General features: G+C 44.8%; 1 protein-coding gene across 3 annotated transcripts in view; it reads left to right on the top strand.

Annotated features, from left to right (window-relative positions):
• PTPN7 (protein tyrosine phosphatase non-receptor type 7) overlaps positions 1 to 25,173 on the top strand; it is a 460,997-nt gene that overhangs the window by 143,517 nt on the left and 292,307 nt on the right. The window contains exon 2 of one of the 3 annotated variants that reach the window (XM_069633590.1): positions 15,207 to 15,321. The exons of 1 other annotated variant lie outside the window; for it this stretch is intronic. The gene's annotated coding sequence lies outside the window, so the exon portion shown is untranslated. Of the gene's footprint in view, positions 1 to 15,116; positions 15,322 to 25,173 lie in introns of those variants that run through there. One more of the 3 variants, XM_069633591.1, reaches the window with a different exon arrangement.

Below are 25,173 nucleotides of genomic sequence, written 5' to 3'. Positions count from 1 at the left end.
GTAATTGTCACTGGTGCTCCGATCATGCCAGTGACTGTTTTTTCCTTTTTAGAGCACAGGGACCCCTGTGTGCCCACGTGCGAGGGTCCCTTACTGTAACCTTTTTCATTCTTCCGGGACTCGGCACGGCTTCACGTGCCGGGGAATCCCTTCTTGTATACCCGACCGGGGGTTATATCTGTGATGGCAAAAGATGCGTAGTAGCATAATTACAGCACCTACTTCAGTTTTAGCTTGTGAGGAGGCATTCGTCCTGTAGCGTTTTGCTCTTTAGAGACTAAAATGTTGAGCTGGTAATTAACTGTTCATTGACACTGGAACTACTGTGCCCTGTGTGAAGAGAAGTTGGGGTGGTGACTGTTTATTAAAATGAAAGCTGTTGTTGAAGTGGAAGGGCACACGGAGGTGCACTTTGCATTCGGAATTCAAAGGGAAACCTAACATTGATAAATTGCATCAGCTGAGTACGGAAACATACCTAAGCCTTTTATTACAAGGCCTGCGGTAGCAGCCATGTAGTTATGGATAAGTTGCTCAATCCATAGGAAGAGCACTTTTTGGTCGGCTTATAACTTTGCCCCCCTGGACAAATCCTCACGAAACTTTGCAAAAAAATGAATATGTCCAGTGGGGACAAAGTTATAGGGTGTTCCCAAAATTGTTTTTTTCCATAGACACAATGTGAAGAAAAAAAATGTGCTCATGTCTACGCCTACAGTCCGCTGATTGGATGGTGAAAATTGTGAGGTGTGTCATATTTTTTTAAATGCCCGTCATGTTGGATTTGCAGTCACAGCAGCTTGTTGTCCTATAACATTGTGGTAAAAACATGTTAAAAAAAACACAACAGTGCACTTGTCAAACTAACGAAACAATCGCTGGGGCGGTGAAGGGTGATGGTGATGAGGATGGGATGGGATATGACAATAAAAATGCCAAAAACGGGTGTGTTTTTGATCTTCAAAGTCTGCTAACAGTCCGGATGCCCGGGGTAGCCCTGTGATGTTCACAGATGTCTGAGATATTCAGGGGTGTGCAGGCCTACTCCTGAATTGCAAGGTTGGTGAAAAGCAGTTTTTGGATGGCTTATAACATTGGCGCCACTCAATGAAACTGCATGAAATTCTAGACCTGACTCTGAATGGCTCTGCAAAGTTTTGTGCTGTCTGGCCAAGAGGGGACAAAATTGGAGGGAGGGTCCCAAAATATTTTTATCTGCACATTAGTTTGCAAACATGTTTTAGACCTACATATTAATGTTTCTGCAAAGTTTGGTGGGATTTTGTCAAGAGAGGGTAAAATTAGAAGGGGCTATCAACATTTTTAGATGGCTCATAACTGTGTTGCCATTTGACAAATGTGAACAAACGTTTTCAGAAAGATTATAGACCCAACCTTGAATGTTTGTGAAAAGTGCGAATTAATTTTGTCAAGAGGGGGCTAAGTTATTTGACTATTTTACATACATACATTTTGACACTTTTCAACAATAAAACATGGGCTTATTTGCAGCAAACCCGTGCAAGGAGCAGTGGCAAGGACCTGATATTATGGTTTTGAAAATGTGTCTTGTGCTTTATTTTTTTGAAAGTAATGAAAATATAAGTACACAACACAGTGATATAACATTGGTGTGTAGGCAATGGGCCTGGCCGTCAGCAAAGAGAAATGTATACTGTAATTTGCTCATTGGGGCATGCAGCATGGCCAAAGTGGTAGGTTTGAATGGTAAAAAGATTATTACAACTAGACTAGATTACAACAAACTTGTGCAACTGGCGTCAGCAAGTACCTGAAAGCATGTTTTTAGAAATATGTCTTGTGTTTTATTTTTCCAAAGTGTAAGAATGTAGGCACAAAAAATAGTGATATAAATTTGGTGTCTGGATAGTGGGCCTAGCTGTCTGCAAACGCTAATGTGTACTCTGATTTGCTTATTGGGGAATGCAGCATGGCCAAAGCCCATGCCCCATGGGTTTGGAGACTGGCCATGGCTTCAAGCTACGAGCAATGGCCATTGGTCACAATATATGGGTAGAGTGGACACTGAGCTAGGATGCAGGCTAGGTGCAGTGAATAATAGGGGTGCTTTGGTGGGACTGGGGACTGGGGTCATGGTCGAGCCTTATGTCATAGGCAATTGAATGATAATTGCCATCCCCAGCATGTGCTGGTGTGAAGGACAGACATAAGCATGTGTTGCAAAAAATATGTTTCTTAAAGGAGGTTTGTAGTTCTTTGGAATATATGGAAAGAGGAATTACTGATAACCTATACACAGCGATGCAAGAGCATGAAAAATGTTCACTTATAAAAACCTATTAAATTGACAAAAAACCTTTGTTAAAGGGACATAACGGTAAAGATTCATCCACCTCTTGGTACTCCCCTGCTCCAGTAGTTAGCCAGTGGCATCCCACCTTGGCCTCCCTTGGCACTTTCCTCCTGGGTTCTCATGAGCATAGGAGCACTGTGTATAATTTTGTTTGTATATGTAACGGAAATATAGTTGGTGTTTGGAAGCAACGCTAAAAGACCCGGATTTGCATGTGCCGTCCGGGGACCACTGCGTTGTCCGTGGACATTGATGCCACTGAAAGGGGTGGGTGGGAATATTAAACACAATTTAAGTTATTTAACATACATATGGGACATTAGTCATGGCCTTTGACCTTGAGCAATTTGTACATCTTTTGGCCATGTCCACTGTATATTTTAAAATAATAAAATGCAATAAGCGATGGCCTTCGGCCGTACACACTGTATATCATGTACACTAGCCAGCCACTATTCATGGTCTTCAACACAATACTAGCCAGTGGCCACATCCTTTAGCTGCGCTGACTATAGTAACATATTAATGGGCATGAGCTGCATCCTACAGCCATGGACACTGAATACAGCTTTCAATGTTGACCGCTGTATATTTTAAAACAGTGATGGGCTACTAGGCATGGCTTTTAACCATGCACATTGGTATTTTTAAATACTAACCGACGACTAGCTATGGCAATTCATGCTCCCCAGTGGCCCCAGCCTTTGTTATGGCCAATTACACAGCCTAAACTGTTATTAAAGTAATCAAACTTTTCATGGGCTAACGTAAAGATTATGTTATGTCTATTTCATTATTGATGTAATCAGTTATGTTCAATGTAATTAGTGTTGTCACCAGTGATGTGATCAGTGTTCTTATACAACCTGTAATTAGTGATGTCATAAGTGATGTTTGTTTATTTTTTTGTTTGTGCATTTATATAGCGCTACAAACCCTCAGGTATCTGAGCGCTGCTTATTTCCCACAGTGTGTGGTGCTCATTTATCGACCTCGGACGGATGAAAGGCTGAGTTTGGCCCTGCCGGGATTCGAACCTGCGTCAGCACGCTCTGCACGGATGTCAAAGCGAGCGCTCTACTCGCTGTGCTATCTGACCGGCATCTGTGATGTCATCATTGTTGTCATAGACTTCGCAACAAGGGGGTGAAGTTAAGGTGGTTTTAGCTACAGTTCAGGGGTTTTGTTGCGTTATGTTCTTACTTTAATGTCCCTGCAACTCGTTTTTTCCTTGAATTTCATAGGTTTCAAAGATTTTGGGGGTTTATCTCATGGTAAATCCCACGTGCAAAGCCTCCTCAGAAGTGGCAGGCCGCCATCTTTCATGTCGGGCCAGAGGTAAGTGCCCCTTGCGTACCCTTCACTACACCCTTAATTTCTTCCTCCATCACCCACTTACATGCAGCTTGCTCGTCCTTCCTCAGCACCTGGAACACTCAGTGTTCTGGCGGTTCCCCACTTTGGGCAATGGCCACAATGGAAAGGGAAACATGCCATTTCTCAACTAAAAAAACAAAACTATTAGTATCCTTGAAAAACATGCCAGAATGATAACAGCAATATATCCCTCTGGGCAGGGGCATTACTGGGTGTGTTCATGGCCCAGGGCTCTAGTTAAGGGCCTTGCTTCACTCAGGCCTGTAACACGCAACTGGGCATTACCTGACCGGTTAATGCTCCTGCCCATTGGCATCTTTGTTTAAGTTTAAGATATAAATGTTGCCAGCCTGCTGAATAGGATATTTCAATTGGAATACCTATGGGCTGTAATCATGCTCTAGATGTTCACCACAAGGTAACATGAAACCACTATGGGCCTAACATGAAGCAGCAATGTTTGATTTATGAATACATTATTTAATTTGTATGTTCATATTTTAGTAGGGCACCTAACTAGCCACATCACAGAACACAGGTGCAAGAAGGTGAAGGAATTCTCACTCGTTTTGATAATGTGGTCAAGTACGGGCAACCATATTGAATTCTAGTTCACCTTATACCACAAACAACATCAATCCACTTAGTCATTAGACCACTCGTCCTCTCATGGTTGATGTCTTCTAGAGAACACAAAATATTTGGAAGTAGGACATCTAATGTGAAAGCCTGGCAGAGGTGTCACAGAGCCAGCCATGACTAAAGCAGTGAAAAACAGTCTCTATTGCCAAGTGATTCTCTTCCGAGCATATGCTCTAGTTGGGTGATGTGGTAAGTGGCACCCTGTGTGGCTGGATAAGCCAACCAGGATGCCAACCCTGGACGAGGTATAAAATGAACCAAGCAGGGATGCTACCTATGCCCGGACCACCCAATTACCCAAAAAACCACGAGCATTTCGAGAATGCCAGACTTCCCTCAAGGGAAAAGATCACAAATGAGAATGAACTTTGGAGGAGATAGACAGATGCACAAGCACAGTTCGTGGCAAAGACCAGAATTGGGACCCTACTCAGCAATAGCTTATGAAGGGAGGGCTGCAGAAACCTGTGGACGACCTACGTGCAGCAGTCTGTGGACGACCTACGTGCCGGGGACAATGGCAGAATTAGGCAGCTACCATGACAGGGCTGCCTGATTTGCAGATGCCCCCTCCCCACCCCCCGAATGTATGTAATCTCTGTTCAAGGAGCCTTTGAACAACCATCATTTATTCAGAAAGGAGCAGCTCACAAAGGGCACAGACCGACTTAGGACATGTGGCCAATCCACAGAGGGGACTAACTACCACACGCAGGTGTCTTCACTGATACCTTGAGGGCGCAATCGCCAACAGGACACACGCATAAAAGAGGACCGGGACAATGCCAGAGGGTGGGAATTTTGCGACATGGAGACAATGCAAATGTGAGTGGAACGAGAGAGATCGAGCAGGAGAGTGGAGAAAGTAGGCAAGACAAGGAGCATGAAGGTGCTGGTGGAAGCAAATAGCAGGAGAGTGATGTACGATGGGAACATTGCAAAGGAAAGGTAAGTGCTGTGGTGGGAAAGCTCAGGAAGGAGAAAGAAAGATCTGTGTGGGAGAGGTTGGTGTTTTACGAGAGACAGAGGAGGGGGAGAAGGAAGGATGAGGAAAATCCACAATGGATGAGGACACCCGTGTCGAGGAAGCAGAGGAAGATGGAGAGCATCAGAGGTTGTGAGAGATTGGCATTTTAGGAGGGCCCAGAAGGCAAAAGGAGAAGAAAAAGTAAATCAGCAAAAGGTTGGAGGAAAGAGGTAAGGGAAGAGGAGAACATAAGAGACAGGAAGACATTGGATACAGAGAAGGGTTAGAGAGGAGAGTAGGAAAAGGAGGAGAGTAGGACAAGCAGAGAGAGAGAGAGAGGTCCCAAGAAGACAACGCACATTGGCCCAGCCAATAGGGCTAAAAGCTAAGGCAATGCTGAGAGGCAGGTAGTGAAACCAGCAGAGTTCAGACAAAGGACAAGCACTAGAGAGGTGGATAGACTTGTTGACCTAAGCCCAGAGATTCATAGATGCCAAATCCTAAAGAGAAAGCGAGAGAGAGAGAGAGAGAGAGAGAGAGAGAGACGGAGAGAAAGAGAGAGATAGAGGAAGAGAGTGAGCGACCAACAGAGGTTAGACGGGCACCTTAGTCCAGACTCTGATGGAGCGGTATAGGAAGATTCCATTGCAGGATATTTGGTTGAATGCAAAACCATTGCATTGGTTGACCGAATTTGGCGGAACATTTTTGTGGTGTTTGGGTATGGATAATAATTAAGATGGTGGAGCAGAAGGGGGGGCGGGTGGTCTCTCCACGCATGTCTCGGGAGGATAGCTCAGGGGCAATATGCTTGCCTTGGAAACAAGATGACACAGAGCACCATAGGTTCAATCCCCGGGTCCACGCTTAGAAACCTCTGGGTATCAAGAGCGTTATAAATAATCTATCATATCATGTATTGACGACCAATCGACAAAATCTCTACAATCATATCACATAGGACTGATGAAACTGGCAAGTCTACCAAGCAACCTATTTAAAACGTACTCACTAAAGAATGTGTGTGTGTGAGAGAGTGAGAGTGAGAGAGAGAGAGAAAGAGAGAGATACCTGGTGCATTACTGGACTCAGCAGACATCCAGAGTGGACCTTTACTCTGGAAAGACTTGAACCAATAAAATATGTCCCACCCCGAAGCATCATCCGTGGTGCGGTACAATGACCAGCAGCTGCCAGGAAGGAAGCTACTTGACACCCAAACTAGACTGTGCGTGGCTCAACACATCACAGCAGGGAGGCCATGAACTGATGCCAAACAGCCCTTTAGGTCTCAGGACCAAGATCCCCTCCTAACTCCAGCTCTTGCCTCTGTGGACATTCTGTGCGCTTCTTTTGCTTACTCATAAACCACTCTTTTAAAGCGACGTATCTTTATTTGGTTACCCTCACTCCAAAAGCCGCCATGTTTGAACTGAATCAAAATCTTGTGTTGAATGCTTTTTTGAGTGTCAGGTGTTTTGATTGAGCTGAGTGTGTGCTTTTTATACACGTTCCTTGGTGTTTAATGTTAGCGGGCATCTCAGGACTGTTTAAAATGGATATAAAATGCAGACTAACAATTGTGTCACGCAAAGGAGTGAATGAAGCAGTTCGGGCTCTGCCTTGGTGCACTCTACAATTTATTTAATTTGAATTCTTGCATACAGGCATTTAGGGAGATAAGATAAGGTTAAGCCATATCACATGGTCACACACTGTGGCCATGTGTAGAGACAGAATTAGAATCAAGGACGCTTGAGAGGAAGGCCATCAACTTATTAACTAGACAACATCTTTTCCAAAAAGCCTGGCTGATGGATTGTAGCGGGAACACGGATATTTAACACAGTGCTCTTCTGGAAGGCTGAGGGGGTGAATGAAAGTCATTTATTCACTTCTCCTGCTGTGGTGAAAGGGCGAGGCCCACGCACTCTGCTTTCTCCTGTCCCAACCACCACTATGCCCCCCCGCCCTGCAGAGGTGGGGGGCCTGAGAGTGAATGGCTACAGCTGACCTGGAGCTTATCCAAGGGATGTGTATGGCCCTAAAGCTAAACATGAGTCTTGGGCAGGCAAAAGCCCATACAGTGCACCCTGCCTCGCCAACCCCCAAGAACACAGAACCCAAACCTCCTGAGGGCAAAGTGAGAGGGAACTAAGAGTCACTTCACACCACAATTTTACCAAATAAATTGATTGTGAAATTACTGTTAATAGTTGTACTACTGTAAACCAACAAAAGAGCTGGTGCCGCCGGCTAAAAGACAGGCATTGCACGCCACTCAGGGGTAGCTGTGGTTTCAAAATGCATTTGTTTAATCACAAAAGAGAAGGAAGCGACGTGTCGCTGTTTTCCACAGCTTAGTCATGGTAACAGACATTAAGGATAGCATAAATACAAGTACAGTGACAAACTACATATAAAGTGATAACAGAAAAAACACAAACAGACCGCTGTTATTAGAGCAAACTATAATAAAACAATATAATAGTTCGGCAATGGCCACACTATAGTTGAGTATCGAGATACATAAGAAAGATGAAAAATGAATTGTTAATAACTTTTGATTCGCAAGACGGATTTGGCTGAAATATTGCAAACAAAAGGTTTGTCTCAACTCCCACCCCCACAGTCCCTCCCGACTGGACATTTTGGAAAAGATTTGTTAAAAAAGGAAAATATTATTCTGAAAGTTAAGAAAACGCTGTTTTCGGCCTAGTCCCATTAATTTCCACATAGAGAAAAAGTCAAAATGTCTACAGAGTGCACGGCACGAACCGTTGGACAGAATTTGACCAGGTACCAAACAACTTGCGCATGAAGCGTTTGGTTCGATTTCCGGTGCCCATTCTCCCAAAATTATAGCTATATCTCCCATGAGGCTTTGCAGGAGACAGGTTTTCAGAAATGAACTAGGAATAACTTTGGCTAGCTGAAAACAAGCATCAGGCTAGAGGTGGGGAGGTGGAACGAGGACACCATGTGAAATTGGGGAGTTGTGGGGGGCGGCCGCCCAACTTCATAGCTTGAACATTTGCGCATAGCGCTGGTATTCGGCGGGATAACCGCAGTTATAATGGAAAAAGCAATCGGGAATGAAAGTGCATCACACGAAAAGACAAGTGTTGGGGGAATGGGAGGGGGCTAGGTAGGGAAAATAACTTAAGGTGAGTGTGGAGAGCAGGACAAGGGGGGTGTCACTTGGTGAGTGCCCGGGAGGGTAGGGAAGAGTTTGGCATTTTGGATACAGATAATCACAGATCTTTGTGGGCACCTATGGATAACCGCAGCTATTTGTAGTACATTCCAAATATAACTGCAGTCATTGGAACAAAGTTAAAAAAAGGGAGAGTTAAAACATTTGATTAATAAAAAAAAGTGGAATTTTACAGCTATGGTGAGGTGGGGGTAATGGGTATGGCCGTAGGATATGCTACTGGATTACTTTAAGGAACTGAATAGTGCAAAATGGAAAGTGGTCAAGGCCGAAGGCCATGGCGAGTGGGGCGTAATTCTTTTAAAATATACAACGGGGGGACATTTACAGTTAACACGGCCAAAGGATGTGGCCACTGGCCAAGGCCGAGTACCATGGCTAGTGGCATGTAGTGTTTTAAAATATACAGTGGAGTGACTCCCTTCCCCAGGCTTGTTGTACCTTCCTCCCGGTCCATGTCGCCAGGACAATGACTCCCTTCTCCAGGTAGTTATGACACAGTCTCCCACAACCAGGGGGAATGACTCCCTTCCCCTGGTCTTCTCCTCATTAGGTCTCAAACTGACAAAACCAAATTCTGAGTGCTGTGAGGGTCTGTGACCCTGGTTTCTTTCTTCTTCTTTGGTTTGGCCCACTTCCCTGTCAAGTACTGCCATGGAAGAAGATGACTCGTACTGCGCTCAAGGTTTGGGGCCTCAACCCTTGTTTCTCATCTTCTTTGGTTTGGCCCACTTGATTCACATCCCTGCCAAGTACTTCCACAAAGAAAATGAGACGTATCACTCTCTTGGGTTGGGTCCTTGGTATTAGCATACTTCATAGAAAAAAATGGACCTTTTAAATTTGACCAGATTTTTCAGATCGTTTTTTGGTGGAATTTCAGTCAAATGTAATTAAGTTGAGTGTGAAACGCGTTGTGTGCGGGCCGTGATCACGGGCGTCCTGCTTTTGTTTTTGCTGCTGTTCCAGCCATACTTTGTATTTTTGTTTATTTTAAACAATTTTTTCTGTGCAACAATAAATACTTTTTTTTACCTTTCCAGTGTTGTGAGCTGTGCTATTATTTTTTGGAACTTGGAAACTTCCATTTTTCAAACTGACTGCGGAGAGTGCAGTTCTTTTCTCTCCTCTTTTTGTTTACATATATATATATATATATATGTGTGTGGTAAGGGAATAGGTTAAGGTGGGGATAAGTGGGGGGTGTGTGGGGTCTCCCCCTCCATTTTAGAGCAAAAGAACGACCAAAAGAAATTCGGTCAAATTGGAAAAGGTCAACATTTTTGATCAAGTAGACCTAAACCTAGTCCTCGATCTTGTTTCTCATCTTCTTTGGTTTGACCTACTTGGTTCACTTACCTGCCAAGTACTACCACAAGGAAGATGACTAGTATCACTCTTTTGCGTTGGGTCCTCAACCCCGAATTCTCTGCCCCTCTGTTTATGTTACCTTGGCTACCTTGTTTGCCAAGTACTGACCTGAGGAATATAGTCCAGCTCACAATCCCAGTAGAGGGTTTGTGCTTGCCACACCTTTCGGTTGCAACCGGTCCATGTGCCTCTCATGTTACCTTGTCTGCACCGAGGATGCATGGCCAGTTTTCCTGGGGTCCTTCCCCTGCATGTTGCACGGATTTCTCTGCATCTCGTTTCCTTTGCCTTTTGAATCTCCTTCACAGCCCTTGGAGTGACGGTATGGACACTGCTTCCTGCATTTGCGTCACCACCTGCCAGCCTGCCAGTATCATAGAGACACCGTCAAGTGAAGGCGTCCTGTTGTCCTCTTGGCTCTAGAGCGGACTGCTCTCGGATCTTGCCTGCACTTCTCTGCATCTCCTTTATGCACCCAAGGCTTCACAGTGTCTCGTCCTGGGTGGCTGCTTCTCCTCGCCCGGCAGTCCGTCTTTAGTCTTCATCGCGTGAACTGGACAACACCTTTGTGAAAGTCTATATGCTGCAGTTCCTTCTTGGAATTGTTCTTCATTGCTCCTCTGCCCCACCTTGTCCCATTACTTTGTAATGGAGGGGCTGTGAATCGCTGTCCTAAGCGGAGCAGACAGGCCATGAAATCTCATGCCCAATAACGAAGGAATCAATTAGCATAAAACCACATAACTCGCATAAATCAGCATAAAACAGGGACATCAGTAAACACTATACGTCTCCACGCCTGCAACAATTTTTATGTCGGACAACAGCTTATAATCAAAATGTATATCATAATTGATGTTGCTTTTAGCACAAACCTACGGGAAGCCGGGATTGATGGTTGGAATGTATTTGCATACTAGTGTAAAGCCCGTATACACGGCCCAAAGTGCATGAGGAGAGACATTTTCTGCCTTACATATTTCCAAGGCAACAGCTCCCTCTATTGGTGACAATAGGCAGAATGGGTAGTCTCTACTGCGAATGACTGTATCGGACAAACATACATCTGGACTTCTATTATATTGTATGATCGAACCTATACTGGTCAGTGTTTTCATTGGTTATATAACTCTGGTGCACCCACCTCGGACCACCCCTATAGTGATAAGGTAAAACAAATACATCATTGTCATTATAATTAAAAGTTGCAAGACAGCAGTATCAGAGAGCAATGATTAGTTGGTACTGACTTCACCAACCTTGGACATTTGGCAGGCCATCAGCAAATGAGCAAAATATAGTGGTAGTGGGAGAGACTCCAAAAAAGCAGCTTTTTACAATTAACCAAGGTACCATCCCTGATTCCCTAGGCCACAAGCCAGGGTTTCTAGCTTTGAACTTGGCCCTGTCTGCCATTTTCTTCTGAGAACATTGTACAGAGTCGAGGAAGGTGCATATCTGTGTCGGGCACTAAAGACCGGACACTGTCCTCTAATCACAAGTCACATGTCTGGAGACCACATTTTGAATTCTTTTGCTTGGCGTTTACTGTGAATTTAACTCCTATCACCATGGGTATTATCACCCTCCTCAGCCACTAGAGACATGGTTGAGCTATTACTCGTGCAATTTCAAGCCTTTATTTGGCTGGCACCTGGCCTTCAAAGGTTATTTATTCTTTTATGTAATCTAAGAGAAATATGTCTTGGACTTGGGAATTGTTATAGTGTGTTCAACATTATGGCTGGCCTACTCTTCCTTTTTTGCAATAAATTTGGAAGGGGTCCACGTAGCTGCTGTCTGGTTTGTGCAGATCTGCGTTCCAGCTAATTCAACAAACTGAATTTCTCTGCAGGTTTGAGGCATCCCTTTTCTCCAAAATGGCCACTCGTTCCTCTTGCTCTTCTGCGTTAAGCAAGCTTTTACATGTATTCTTATGCATCTAGTGTTTTGGCATATACATTGATTATGATATGTTTTTTAGTGTCTATTGAATGCAGTTAATATTCTTTGTGTCTAAATGCGAGTTTGACCTAATGTCTGTGTAACTTCACAGTGAGTACATAACTGCTTTGTGTCTCATGTGCCTTTGAGTGTTAGTCTGGCAGTGAGGCCACTTGCTCTCATTCTCTTCAATTACAGCAAGTGCATGTCTTCTTGGTCTTGCGACTTCATCTCTACTTCGATGGTTCCAGGATAAAGTCGGTAGGGTTGACTTAGTGAGTAGCGTTTCTCGTACTTGCAATATTTAGGCGGGGAAGGGGTTAATGCCATAAACAATGTACTTCTCTCCTTTCTACGGTATGTAGGTAGGGGTGGGGCAGACTCGATGCATGACGTATTCATCTGCCTCTCGACAACTTGAGGTAGCCATGTTCCTGATGTTCTTTATCTCAGTACTTTCCAGGACCTTGAGGAAGTCTACCTTACGACAACACATAGGCCTACTCTCTACAAAGAGATTAGCAGAAGAAGAAGAGGCAAGAGTGTGTGATGTTCTTATAAGGGTGACACCTTAGATGGTCGACTTTCTCCCCAGGGGGGAGTTCCTCCCCAGGAGATCCTCTCTCATTATACTACCCCCAGGGGGACTGATAGGATACGACACGTCATTTATAATGCGCCTGTTCACAAGTGTTTCTAAGCGCGAGACTATGGGGTAGCAGCCTTACCTTCCTGGCCTCATGAGAAGGGATTCCCGTTTGGAGAGAAGTACGACATGTAGTGAACAGTCACAACACTTAATGATGATATTTTAAGTTACATTAGAAGGTCGTTATATGTGATAGCCAATAAATGAATACCCACTACTAATATGATGTATGGAGCAAAACAACAGCAAAACAAAAGATTTTTCTATAGTATCCCCGAGTGGGACGGGTATGTTCAGATGTGGGTCCCGAGCCTAGAGACCCAAGCTACACGTATGTCATGATGTCCAATGAGGCCAAAACATGTCTGGCTTGCATGTAGTTTCATGCAGAAAGATTGAGCCCAAGCAGTTTGGGCGGGACTGCTCCTTTAGGGGTGGGACCAAGCCTAATTTGCTATGGCATTTAGCGTTTCTGTAATGGCTTGGCAGGCTGCAGAACCATGGTCTGGAGGGATGCCCAGAGTAATGTCAGAGGTTTAGAATCATGTTTAGAATAATGTGACTTCCAGCAAACACTCCTTTTGCTTGGCTGTCATCACCCTGGGTGTGTTGGGTCTGCCCAGATATGGGTCCCATGTCTGTGGGGCTCGGACACCCAAAATATTCCTCACTGATAACACCCAGTGATACCAAATAATGCCTGAGGTTGCTGGCAGTCTTGTGCAGAAGGGATAAAACCAAGTCGTTTGGATTGAACTCCCCCTTTAGTGTTGGGGCCATGGCTGATTTGATTTGCATATGGTCTCTCTCCTTTCTGTAATTTTCTGGCAGGCTAAAGAACGAGGATCCGAAGGGTTGCCCAGAGCAATGCCAGAGGTTAAGATTAATGCCAAACCTTCCAGGGATCTCCTCTTTGCTGAAACAAAAGTATATCATATTAAACAATGAGCAAGGCTTCTTTCAAAGTGTAACTGTAAATAGAATGACTTCTAGGGCTCCTACATTTGGCAGAATATGCACACTGAGATAAAAGTATTTGCCCAGGGTCTAACACTTTAGTTCAATGTTGAAATCGAGATTTGAGCTGGTGTGCACTTAAGACACTTGACCACACACAGTGGACCTCATTTTATGTTTGCTGGTCGGAATTGCCATGCTGGTAATTCCGGTTACCGACATATTTATGAACTGGCATACTACAAGTTTGCTGGTGGGGTGTCCTGATTTACCTCCAGCCAGTGTTACCGGGACCGGGGCTACCGGCAATCCCCCCATCGAGTACTATGGGACGCTATGGAATGGGGATTAACACACTGTTTCTGGTACCTGTAATCTCCCAGTAATTCCAGCAGACCAGGTGCTGGTAACGGCATCAATGTTGGGTGGTATGCCGCCGGATTTACCGGCGGGCTACCACCAAACCTGTTATAAGGTCCAATATGTACAAAGCTTAACTGCTAGTATGTTTCATAGAGATGACTTGAAAGGCACATAAATAATGTCCTAAACTAAGATGTTAGATAAATAAATCCGTAGAGAAAAATGTTGCACAAAAAGATTTTAACGAAATCTTTAGTTTCCCCGTCTGAAGAATGGAAGACTTCAAGTACCAGAATGCAACAATAGCCTTATAAAGGGGTCTGCAAACTGTGGTCATAGACATCTACATCGGATGGTTGGGTCTTCACCACCTGCACCATTTTATGGAGAAAAGCGTATGCATGTTTCCATCGCTGCGTGGTACTTCCAGTTAGCCCAATAAATGGTGTACAAAAAAACAACTTTTGGACGTGGTCTAACACAGCATCAAGGCTTTCTTTTCTTGAAATAGCAATGGCTTGCAAAGGCTGTGAGCACATGAGCTTATGCGGTGGAGAGCTTTCGAACAATGCCAGCACATGGGCATATACTGTCAGCTTCTGACAAATGATAATACTCCTTAGTATATGATGTCAACAGCAGACAAATAAAGCATCTGTTACTGAAAAAGAGATTTTTTGGCCCTGATCTCAATCACCCTCTTTAAGTCAAACTCAGCCTGACATCATTTGAATCAAAACTCCTAAATTGAGCTGTACAAGGGAGAGGGTGTTATTCTGCTTGGGGGGATTTCCCCAAACTATATCGACGTCATCTTGGGCAACAGGGCTTTAACCTGGAAATTAGAAATGTTCTAGAGCCAGGAGCAACTAGGCCACGGCATATGGTGCTACTATCCCTGGCGTCACAATTAATAAAATGAAAGTCAAAAAACATATTCAAACTATCATTATAGGAGGGGCAAAGGGTCACATCTTCAAGGTCGGCAAAAAGTCTGGCAAGGGCCTAGTAAAACTGCAAGCCAGGATCAGAGACCAGAATGCGGTTAGCCACAAGAACAGAAAAAGGAACCCACGTTTATGTGTGTTGGAAGATCAACAGATGCAAGAACCATTGGCCACACAAACTCACAGAGGCCTGTGCCGCACTCAGCTAATGCTTCTGCATCGGTATCTCTTACCCCAGGCAAGGCTCTCTGCAGCCAATCGCTTCTGACTCACCGGGTTGCTCAACTGGTTGGTTAAGTCAGTTTCCTCCCAACGGTTAAATAATCTTTCATTTCTGAGAGCGTGGGAGGGGGACATGGCATAGGTGGGGGAACGTCAGGCTGCAGAGCTAAAAGAGTTCACATCTTGTTTCTACCTGCCCCCTGTCTCTTCCTCAGGCTCCCCGTGCCTGCCATGGACTACACCGATACATAATCTCTTGATTGTCCTCCTCGATGCGCCCCGTCCTCGAGCCGCTTTTCAACTGACAACCATCAGGCACCCGGAGCTCTGGTAAGTTTCCCTTCACTGCTCTGTGTCCTGCTGTTGTTCCTTCCTTTAGAATGAGTCTGGCCAGGACAATGCTTCAAATACACTGTCTCCAGGCTCAGTACTGGTGTATGCCTAAATGTCGCCCAAAACAAACCTCTTTTAAAGTTCAGTATTTCTTGTTCTGATTGTGTTGTTAGATTGTTAAAGTAAATAGAGCTTTTAGTGGTGGCCCAACGGGTTAATGTACCTGCTGCAGAGGTTTGCATGTGACTTGCAATGTATAGAGTTGAATCCCAGTGCTATCAGTTGATATAATGACTATCTTTAACAGCATGTCCGTTCCAAACTTTTCAAAGTGTCTAGGTAGCCTTAGGGGTTATTTCAATGCATGTCGGTACAGCTTTTAATATTGTGTATTTTGTCATTTCAATTTGTTTGCAAATAGTCCTTAATTACCGGAAATACGAAGCATACAATCAATTCCTATGCAATGATAAGCATTAGCACTTAAGAAAAAATATACCTGTTTTTAACACATGGCACACATATATTTAGCGAGTAGCTTCACGACTTTGATGGCCTGTCAAGCCATGTTTACTGGTTCAACTTAAAGCCTTGACAATATAAAACATCGCACATACATGAACTATTTTTTTCAAAGCCATATAAAAATGCTTGCAATTAATGAGAACAACCAAACACAGCACGAATACAATAAAATGAGAAGAGCCAGAACAAAGCTTTGTTTTACATCTATGATGGGTATAATTGCAGGTTCTCTAGTCCGGTGTCTGCAACGTATGGCTCTATGGATGTATGGAACTATGACTCCCATGAGCCTTCACCATTAATTATGCTTGGTAAGACTGATGGGAGTTGTAGTCCAAAGCTTCAGAAGAGCCAAGGGTTTCTGACCCCTGCTTCTGGTCTTTTGGGTGATAGTTTCAGGCTATATGCAGACTGATGTTTCTAAATGACTGATTATTCCAAATGAAGGAATCAAAGTTGCAAGTCGGTAAAAATTGAGCACAGACTTCAGATATTCACGCTCTGAAACACTTGTGTTTGAGCGCGATATAAATAAAATATCATATCATATCATATTCAGTGAATGGTGGTGGGAGTGTGCATATTAGTTACACAACCCAAGTGCTCCGGTCACACTCTAAATCGTATGTTATGAGCATGAATGTTCACCCAGTCAAGGTCGTGATTGCCCACTGGAAGCTATAAATGACAAAACGCCCCAAGTCATTCTGGAGATGGTCTTCCAGTCCTGTTTTTTTAATTGCATTCTGGGACTGGTATTCCTGGATGTATAATTGGACAAGTAAAAACTACAAGTCCCAGAATGCAAAGCAAGTAAAGGAAACTGTATGAACATTTCACGAATGGCCGATGTTGGTCTGTACATGTGTCTTGGTATGATTGGGGAAGACGAAAGAGCAAAGGAAAAAGGAGGAAAACAACCCAAAAATCGAGAATTGAAGTAGTGGCGGAACAGCAAGCAGAAGGATTCCCCAGAAAGAAGGGGAACTGTTGGTCTTCATACCCGCTATCCCATCCAAAGTGATTACCTACTATTGCACACCTGGCATGGTAACTGTCCCATCACAACCTGGCTTTTTAAAATTGAAGGCCTATTTAAAAATCTCCCAAGTTCCCTATAGGTGAATCATTTTACTGGCTCAAAGATCGAGTCATATTGCCTTTATCCCCCATTCCATCCCCTGGAACGGGGGCTTAAGGCCATTAGCAACCCGGGCTAGCAAATCGGTAACCCGGGGTGCTAATAAAAAAGATTTTCCACACGGAGTCCCTCTTCCCTTTCCATGGTGGCCTGTGGTAGGCAAGGGGAAGGAGCGGCTGTGGCGGTGCCGCGAAAATAAGGTAAGTAGTGGGATGGGAGGGTGAAAGAAATAATAATAAGGGGACAGAGGCTGTGGGAGATGGCGGCCGGGGGAGCCGGCCGTCAGGCGGTATGGAACGCAGGCTTGCACTAGCGTATCAAACCGCGTTCCTAGCCATCTGATTGGCTAGCTCCACCCCACCAGGGTGCTAATTGTTGATACTACCCCAGTGCTGCCTCCATTCTCTTTGGTTGTATACTTCAAACCCCTAACTGGTGCATTCTCCTTTATTAATTTGTAGGGAATAAGACACTCTCCTATCAGAGCCTGCACATTTTAGGTGCCTGCCTACACACATTCATAGTGCTGCTCCCAACATACTGCTGATGAGCTCAAAAGAGCATATGGCAGTCAGCCCTGTAAGCAATTCTGGTTTGTGATTAGATTCCCTGTCAAGTTCCCAATAGGCCTTGGAGGTGGTTACTTGCTGCACTGCCTCCCAGTTCAGGATTATGGTTAATGACACTTTAAACATGCTTGCCAATTCGCCCCATTTATTTTAAAGCCTGCTTTGCCCCAAATTGCATGGTTGTACACATGCTTCAATACATTTATTTGGAAAAAAGGTAATCCCGACCAGGCTTATACATCTACCTGATGTTTGCTCTTAGTGTCTGTTTTTGGGGAGTTCTAATTTTGAAAGCTATGACATAAGGTTTACCAAGATCTTCAAGGTGTGAAGGATCCGTCTTCAGGATGCACAGTGCTGCTTGGAGAAGGGCAAAGGTGTTGTGCAGGTGGCATTGCCGGCATAGCATTCCTGATCTGGAACACCTTGCTCTAACATTTTTAATTTCTTTTGCTCTTCGGGCCCCCAGGTCTACATAACATCCTATGGCTAGAATTGTCTTTTTTTGATTGTCATGGAACCATACTTTTTTAATTTGATACCTTTGTTTCAACACCTGTGCATGTGCAGTGTTTTCTAGACCCCTTAGTTATTTAGTGAACATGGCATAGGTTGTGGCCAAGACGTCTCAAAATCCAGATGCATTTGGTCATGTCTGAGCTTAAAACTACAGATTCATTTGAGAGGAGAGCCTCTTCCAGATCTCTGGCAGTGTCTACTAGTGCATCTTAAGTCAAATGCTCACCCTTTCCAGATTTCCAGGACCTAACTCTGCACCACATGTTAAAGGTTTCCCTTTTTGATATACTCAGACAATGCTTTCAGTGCACCACAAAGTGAAACCCTGCTCACACAAGCCCTTGAACAATAATATATCACCTAATGTTGAAATCAGATTCTCTAGAGGCAATCCGACCGTATCTAGCTCTAAGCTGCATTGTGAAATGTCTCCTCTTCAGCAATAAGACCCTCGTTGAAACTGCACATCACAATGATACCTGGCCACCTCTATGCCTTCAGACCCCCAACTTGCACTGAAACGCTTGGTGAAAGATATCTCTCTCAATGCACTCACTCTCTAATATTGCACCACCAGAGGAAAGCATATCCTCTTAACATCATTAAAAACCTTAGACTGTACCCAGCAGTCAATACTGACCCTTTGTATCCCTTTAGACCTTATATAGCACTGCACTGTGAGCAAGTACTTCATCTAAAATCCTTAGGCACTTACTCAGCAGATCATGATGAAAGCTGATTCAGTCCAAAACATGTGCAATTTCAGATCTACCATCGAATCTCATGATGAGATTTACCCAATCCAGGTTCTAAGAATCAATTCAAATCTGACCTTGTGATGAAATCATATTCTATCTAGTCTCTAAGAGTCTTGAAAATTAAACCTCACAGTGAAAATGTATCCCCTCCAGGCTCTAGGATGCTACTTTACATTGCACATGATCATGACATCTTATCGTATCAAAGATCTTACACGTAATTGACCACTTAACCTCAAGGTGACTTCTTATTTGTATTTGTATTGTATTTTATTATTTACATAGCGCTTTACACCAAAGCGCTTTACAGCATAACAACCAAAATACATTAAACATGGAACACAGAAGCAATAAAATAAACATGATTCAAACCAGAAAAACAGCATGTAGAACAATTTGCATTTGGGAAGGGAGAGAAGAGGAGAGGTATGGGAAGGAAGAAAGGGAAAGGGGAGAGGGAGGGGGAGAAGAGGGAGGGTGGAAGTCAAAGGAGGGGGAGACAAGAAGAGATAAAGGAACAGGAAAGTGGAGTGGGGAGGAGAAAGAAGAGGAGGACATCTTATCCTATCCAGACTATTGGATCCTATTGAAACAGGATCTCCATGAACTTGCATCCCTTTCAAACTCTTATATTCTATTTAACAGTAAACCTCATGGTAAAATATTATCCTTTCCAGTCTCCTAGATCCTATTTAATACGGATCTTCATGTAATCTTATCCTACCCAGCCTCCTATGTCCAATTTAACACTCAACCTTATTGTGAAATTGTATCCAATGCAGGCGCTTAGATGTTATTTGACAGTGAATATCATTGTGAAATGTTGTCAAATCTAAGATCTTAGGTGCAATTTATCATAGTACCTCATGGTGACATCTTATCCTATCTACGATCTTAGATCATGTGCATCACTGAAAATCAGTGCAACATCGTATGTGACATATGGCTCACCCGAGACCATTAGGACACTGGCGCATAGCCTCATGGGGTAAGCAGGCCTATTTCATAACACAGGAAATGAATTAGAACACTAGACCACTCAACAACCTCCGACACAAGCACTGTCCAACATGGTGAATGCTGAGCTCAAGATCCTCAAACGCTTCTGAAAACTCTGTCTGATGAAAGTGGATCAACTTGATGCTGTAGGATCCAAGCAATAAAACATCTGACAACAAAGTTGCACTGTAGCCCTTACATCATATTTACCACTTCACCTCATTATGAAAACCTACCATATTCATGCCCCCCAGATACTATTTGACACTGCACCTTATTGTGAAAGATGATATTTTGGCAGGAGTGAGGTCCTATTTACCACAGAACCTTATGGTGACGTCTGACATCTTTGATGCAGTGATGCACTAAGAATGCCCTTCAAGCTAGAGTGTGTTTCTGTCATGCGGCAGCCTTGGCGGTTGTGGCACAGTTGGAGACTGCATTGTGGTTCTTGTTTGAAACCACGTTCTGTTGATAGTCATCAGGAAAGGACCAGATGTGGTCTAGTCCTCTAACAACATGGCCGCTGCATTGCGGCGTTGCTATTACAACGCGCGATAGTCCCAGCTCAGTGTGTTGTATCGTACTTCCTGGTACCCCGCTGCAGGTACTCTAGCTGTTTCTCTCCTACCCTGTGTTTTAGGAAGATTGTCTCCCTGGTTTTGCCCTGCCTCCCTGTGTCCTCCTTCCATCTACCTCTTTCTCTATTTAAAGCGGTTCATCTGCTTTGCCTTACCGACTTTGTTTAACCCGAGACCCTCCTCAGCTGGTACCCGCTCAACAAGGTACGGTCTCTATTTTCACCGGCTCGTCCGCTTACCTCCTCGTTCTCCACTGCTTTCCTAATGGAAGGTTCCCCTTAACGTCTGCAACTGTTCTTGCCTTTCCTGTGCTCCTGCACCCTATTCAGCCGCTCTAGCATTTCCTTTCCTCGCTTTTCTCGTTTCTGACCATTTCTCGTTTTACCCGCTACGCTCAGTCAACCCTTCCAGTCCATTCCCATTTGCTGTCTTCCGTTACCTTCCGAATTGCAATTCAGCTTCAGCTGCCTGGACCCACCTGTAGATTTCATTGGACTTGTACTTCAAACTATGAACCTTAATCTATTTGTGCACCAAGAGGGTTATCCTTGGCTGACCATCTGGACCATATTGCAGCAGGGTTTTTTGGTGCTAAGAAGCTTTTTCCCTACTTTCGAGGCTGGATCCCTGGGGTTACCTTTGGTCAGGAATTCATCTCCTGCCAAGGTGGCCTCCGGTGGAGCCTGTCCTTACCTGCACGATAAGAGGTTCAAGACCAAGAAGTGCTGAGGTGAAAGGAAGTCCTGGAGAAGAGAGACATCTGAGACCCAGACCAACTCCTCAGAGGAAAGAGGTGAGGAGGGGTCACGGGAGAGTTCACCAGATGAAACCAGGCCTGACAGTATACAACGACAAACATTCCCCATGGCGTCTTTGGTACAATATCAGGAGTTAGTGGCCATCATCCAAGGCCTAACCGCTCAGATGCAGAATCTACAAGCTGAAAATGCTGCACTTAAACAACAGGCGACAGCACAGAACGAAGACCGAGGGGATTTACCTCCCATGCCATTATCATTTGGTAAATATGATGGCAGTCCCAAGTCTTGGAAAGAATGTATGGATGCCTGTCAGGTCTATTTCACTTTTAGACCAAGGGCATATGAGAACGACAGGGCCCGAGTGGGGTTCCTAATCTACAATCTGGTGGAAAACGCATGGGCCACTCCCCTCGTGACTAATAATGACCCGGCCCTACAGAATTTCGACCAGTCTTCCTAGTTGTTCTGAACCAGATTTGATCAACCAGCGGTGTTTTTTGCCTCCTATGAAGCAATGCTGGATGTCCGACAGGGTGATTCAGATGTCCAGAATCCAGAAGATTGCAAGCGATTCCATGTGGCCGGATTCGGCACAGTTGACAATATTCAGGAGAGGACTTCATGAAGACCTCAAGGACGAACAGGCTCTGGTAGCATGCCCAGGCACCTTCCAGGAACTCGTGACCCTGACTTTGCAGATAGAATACCGCATGATGGAAAGGCGACAGGAACGAAGAAGACAGCGGGCCTACTCCATGGTGACAGACCTCCCACCTCCAACCAAGGACTCTTCCAGATCCGACCATTCACACGAGGAGCCAATGCAGATAGGAGCGGCTCAGGGGCCCTCATGCCGGATGAGAGAAAGAGAAGAAGAGAACTGGGCCTGTGTATGTATTACGGGTCCTCGAAACATCTGCTACACAACTGTCCGGAGGTGCCCCACAAGAGAAAGGGAAACGCTTCCCCCAAGTAAATGCAGGGGTGATATCAGGGGAAATAGATGACAACCCTGCAATCACGCACAAGAAGTGAATCCTACGGAAGACGCCAGATTGATGGTGTTTCTCTTACAGTTAGAGATCGACCCCGAGAAGACGGTGGAGGTGTTATCTATGCTGGACAGTGTGGCAGCTGGTAATTTTATAGACATCACCTTGGTGAAGGAGCAAGATTTAGCTGTGTTGAACAAACACAGATCCATCCCGATAGAGGGGGTTGATGGAACCCCCTTTTCCTCAGGTCCCACAGAGATGGAGACAGGCCCCATTCCTATTCAGATGGGAAGACACAAGGAAACAGTAACCTTTGATGTTATCAGAGCTGCCCACTTCCTAGTTATTCTGGCAATTCCATGGCTAAGGAGACATAATCCTCGCATACACTGGATGCAGAACACCTTCAGTTTCAATTCAGACTTTTGCCAAGAGCATTGCCTTCTGCATTCCTCTTAAAGTGACCAGGTAGGTCAAGAAATCATGCTCTCTTCCTCGGTTGTGTCTAGTATCCCATTGCAAAATCAACAATATGCGGAAGTATTCGATGACAAACCACCCAGACTATTACCCCCACACAGACCTGAAGATTGTTTGCTGAAGCTACAAGAAGTATCAACAGTCCCTTTTGGAAGGATGTTTCCGCTCTCACTTCCGGAAAGGAAGGCACTCAAGGAGTACCTAGAAGCAAACCTACATAATGGACTGATACAGGAATCCAGATCTTCAGGCAGAGACCTCCTTACTCTTCATACCAAAGAAGGGATCCTCAAAATTGTGGCCCTGTTTAAATTACTGAGGACTCAACCACATCACCCTACGAGACCGTTACCCCATGCCTCTAATCCGGGACATTCAGGAGACTGTGAAAGGTTCCACTATCTTCACCAAGCTAGACCTCAGGACAGCCTATCACCTCCTAAGAATTAGATAAGGGAACTAATGGAAGACCGCTTTCCGAACCCCTTAGGCCTTTTCGAATACAGCGTTATGCCCTTTGGCCTAGTGAATGCACCTGCGGTTTTTCAAAGATTTATAGACAAGATTTTCTTGGATCTCCTGTTTCTGTCGGTAGTGGTGTACCTCTACGACATCTTGGTATTCTTCTCTAGCCCCACTGAGCATCTGATCGACGTCAAGGAGGAGCTCAGTCGTCGCGAAAAGAATCAGCTTTTCGTCAAACCGGATAAGTGCCGGTTCAATGCTGAGTCTGTTTCCTACTTATGGTATATCCTTTCTAAGGACGGAATAAGGATGGACCCGAGCAAAGTGGAAGCTATTTTAAGGTGTCCTGAGCCTAAGAACTTGAAGGATGTCCAGAAATTACTGGGCCTGGCAAATCTTTATCACTACTTTATCCCCCACTTTTCCAACAGGGTCCTTCCCAACACTGCCTTGTGAAAGAAGGGAGCAAAGTTCTACATGTATCCAGTGGCATTGCAAGCCTTTCAGCAGTTGAAGGAGTTGTTTACTTCAGCCCCAGTTCTTGTGCAACCTGATCAGACACGTCAGTTTATACTGGAGACCGACGCCTCAGATGGGGCAATAGGTGCAGCTCTCCTACAAAGGACCGCCGATTAAATGGAACACCCTATAGTCTACTATCCCAGAACCCTCTTGCTCAGTGAAAGGAACTACTCCATCCTGAAGAAGGAGCTGTTGGCCATAAAACAGGCCTGCAAGGATTGGAGACACTTGCTACAGGGTTCAGTCCAGCCTTTCATCATAAGAACGGATCATCATAACTTTAGGGTCCTCCATCAAATGGAATGTGCCAATTCTCGCCAAGCCAGGTGGGCTTATTACTTTTCTCAATTTGACTTTCAAATAACATATCTCCCGGGCTCTCAGAACATCTTGGCCGACGCTCTCGCTAGGAGCTGGGATATAGAACAAGACTCTCTCCGGGGAAGGGAATTGCTCTTACCAGACAAGAAGTTTATTGCTCTAGCATCGAGATTTCTTCAAGCCGTCCAAGAACGGATTCAGATGGAAGACAAGGGGAATCCCAACTCAATCCAGAAGGATGGGTTGTTGTACCATGGCACGGCACTGTTCATCCCTACACCCAACCTACAGGCCCAAGTGTTAGATTGGTGTCACGATGTACCATTGGTGGGGCACAAGAGTCTGAAGAACACTTTAGAGTTGGTGAGAAGACTGTTTTGGTAGCCGACAGTGTACAAGGATGTCCAGAGCTACGTTTCTGCCTGTTCTGTATGTGCCACCAGTAGGTCCATGACTGGCAGACAGTTGGGTCTTTTGCAACAACCGCTGTTACCGACACTACCCTGGGAGCACGTCTCACGGACTTCATAGTGGATCTTCTGTTATCAGAGGGCTGTCGAGCCATTATAGTTACGGTTCACACCAACAGCAAACTCACCCACTTTTCTGCCCTCTCTGGTCTTCCCACTTCTCCAGAAATGGCATCCGTCTTTTTCAGAGACATAGTCCGGCTTCATGGACTACCAAGAACCATACTCTCTGATCGAGATTCACAGTTCACGTCCAGGATCTGGTCCACACTTTGCACACAACTGGGTATCCAGAGGGCGCTTTCATCGGGATTTAACCTTCAGAGCAATGGACAGACTTAAAGGTTAAATGCCACCGTTGAACAGTACCTCAGATGTTTCTGTAACCACAAGCAGTACAACTGGTCATCGTTGCTGCCCTTAGCCGAATATTCTTACAACAATACCTACCACACCGCCATAAGCATGAGTCCCTTCTACTGTACCTATGGGTATCACCCTCAGCATTTGCCTTGGATCAGCCATTAAACATCATATTCCCCTACAGTGGACAATCTCTTGGACACCCTGAAGATTACACACAAGGAGGTCATGAGATCTCTTGAAGAAAGCAGACAAGGGTTTAAAGAAGGTGCCGACTGCAAAAGACGAGCCAATCCCAATTGGGCTCCAGGATCCTTGGTGTGGCTGGCGACCAAGTATCTTCCTTGATGGGTGCACACGGGTAAGTTTGCTCCCAGATA

The sequence above is a fragment of the Ambystoma mexicanum genome, chromosome 13, assembly GCF_040938575.1.
Source record: "Ambystoma mexicanum isolate Mex_15411 chromosome 13, UKY_AmexF1_1, whole genome shotgun sequence".
NCBI classification, from domain to species: Eukaryota; Metazoa; Chordata; class Amphibia; order Caudata; family Ambystomatidae; genus Ambystoma; species Ambystoma mexicanum.
Note: the sequence above shows the minus strand (reverse complement) of the source record. Positions and strands in the feature narration are given on the sequence as shown.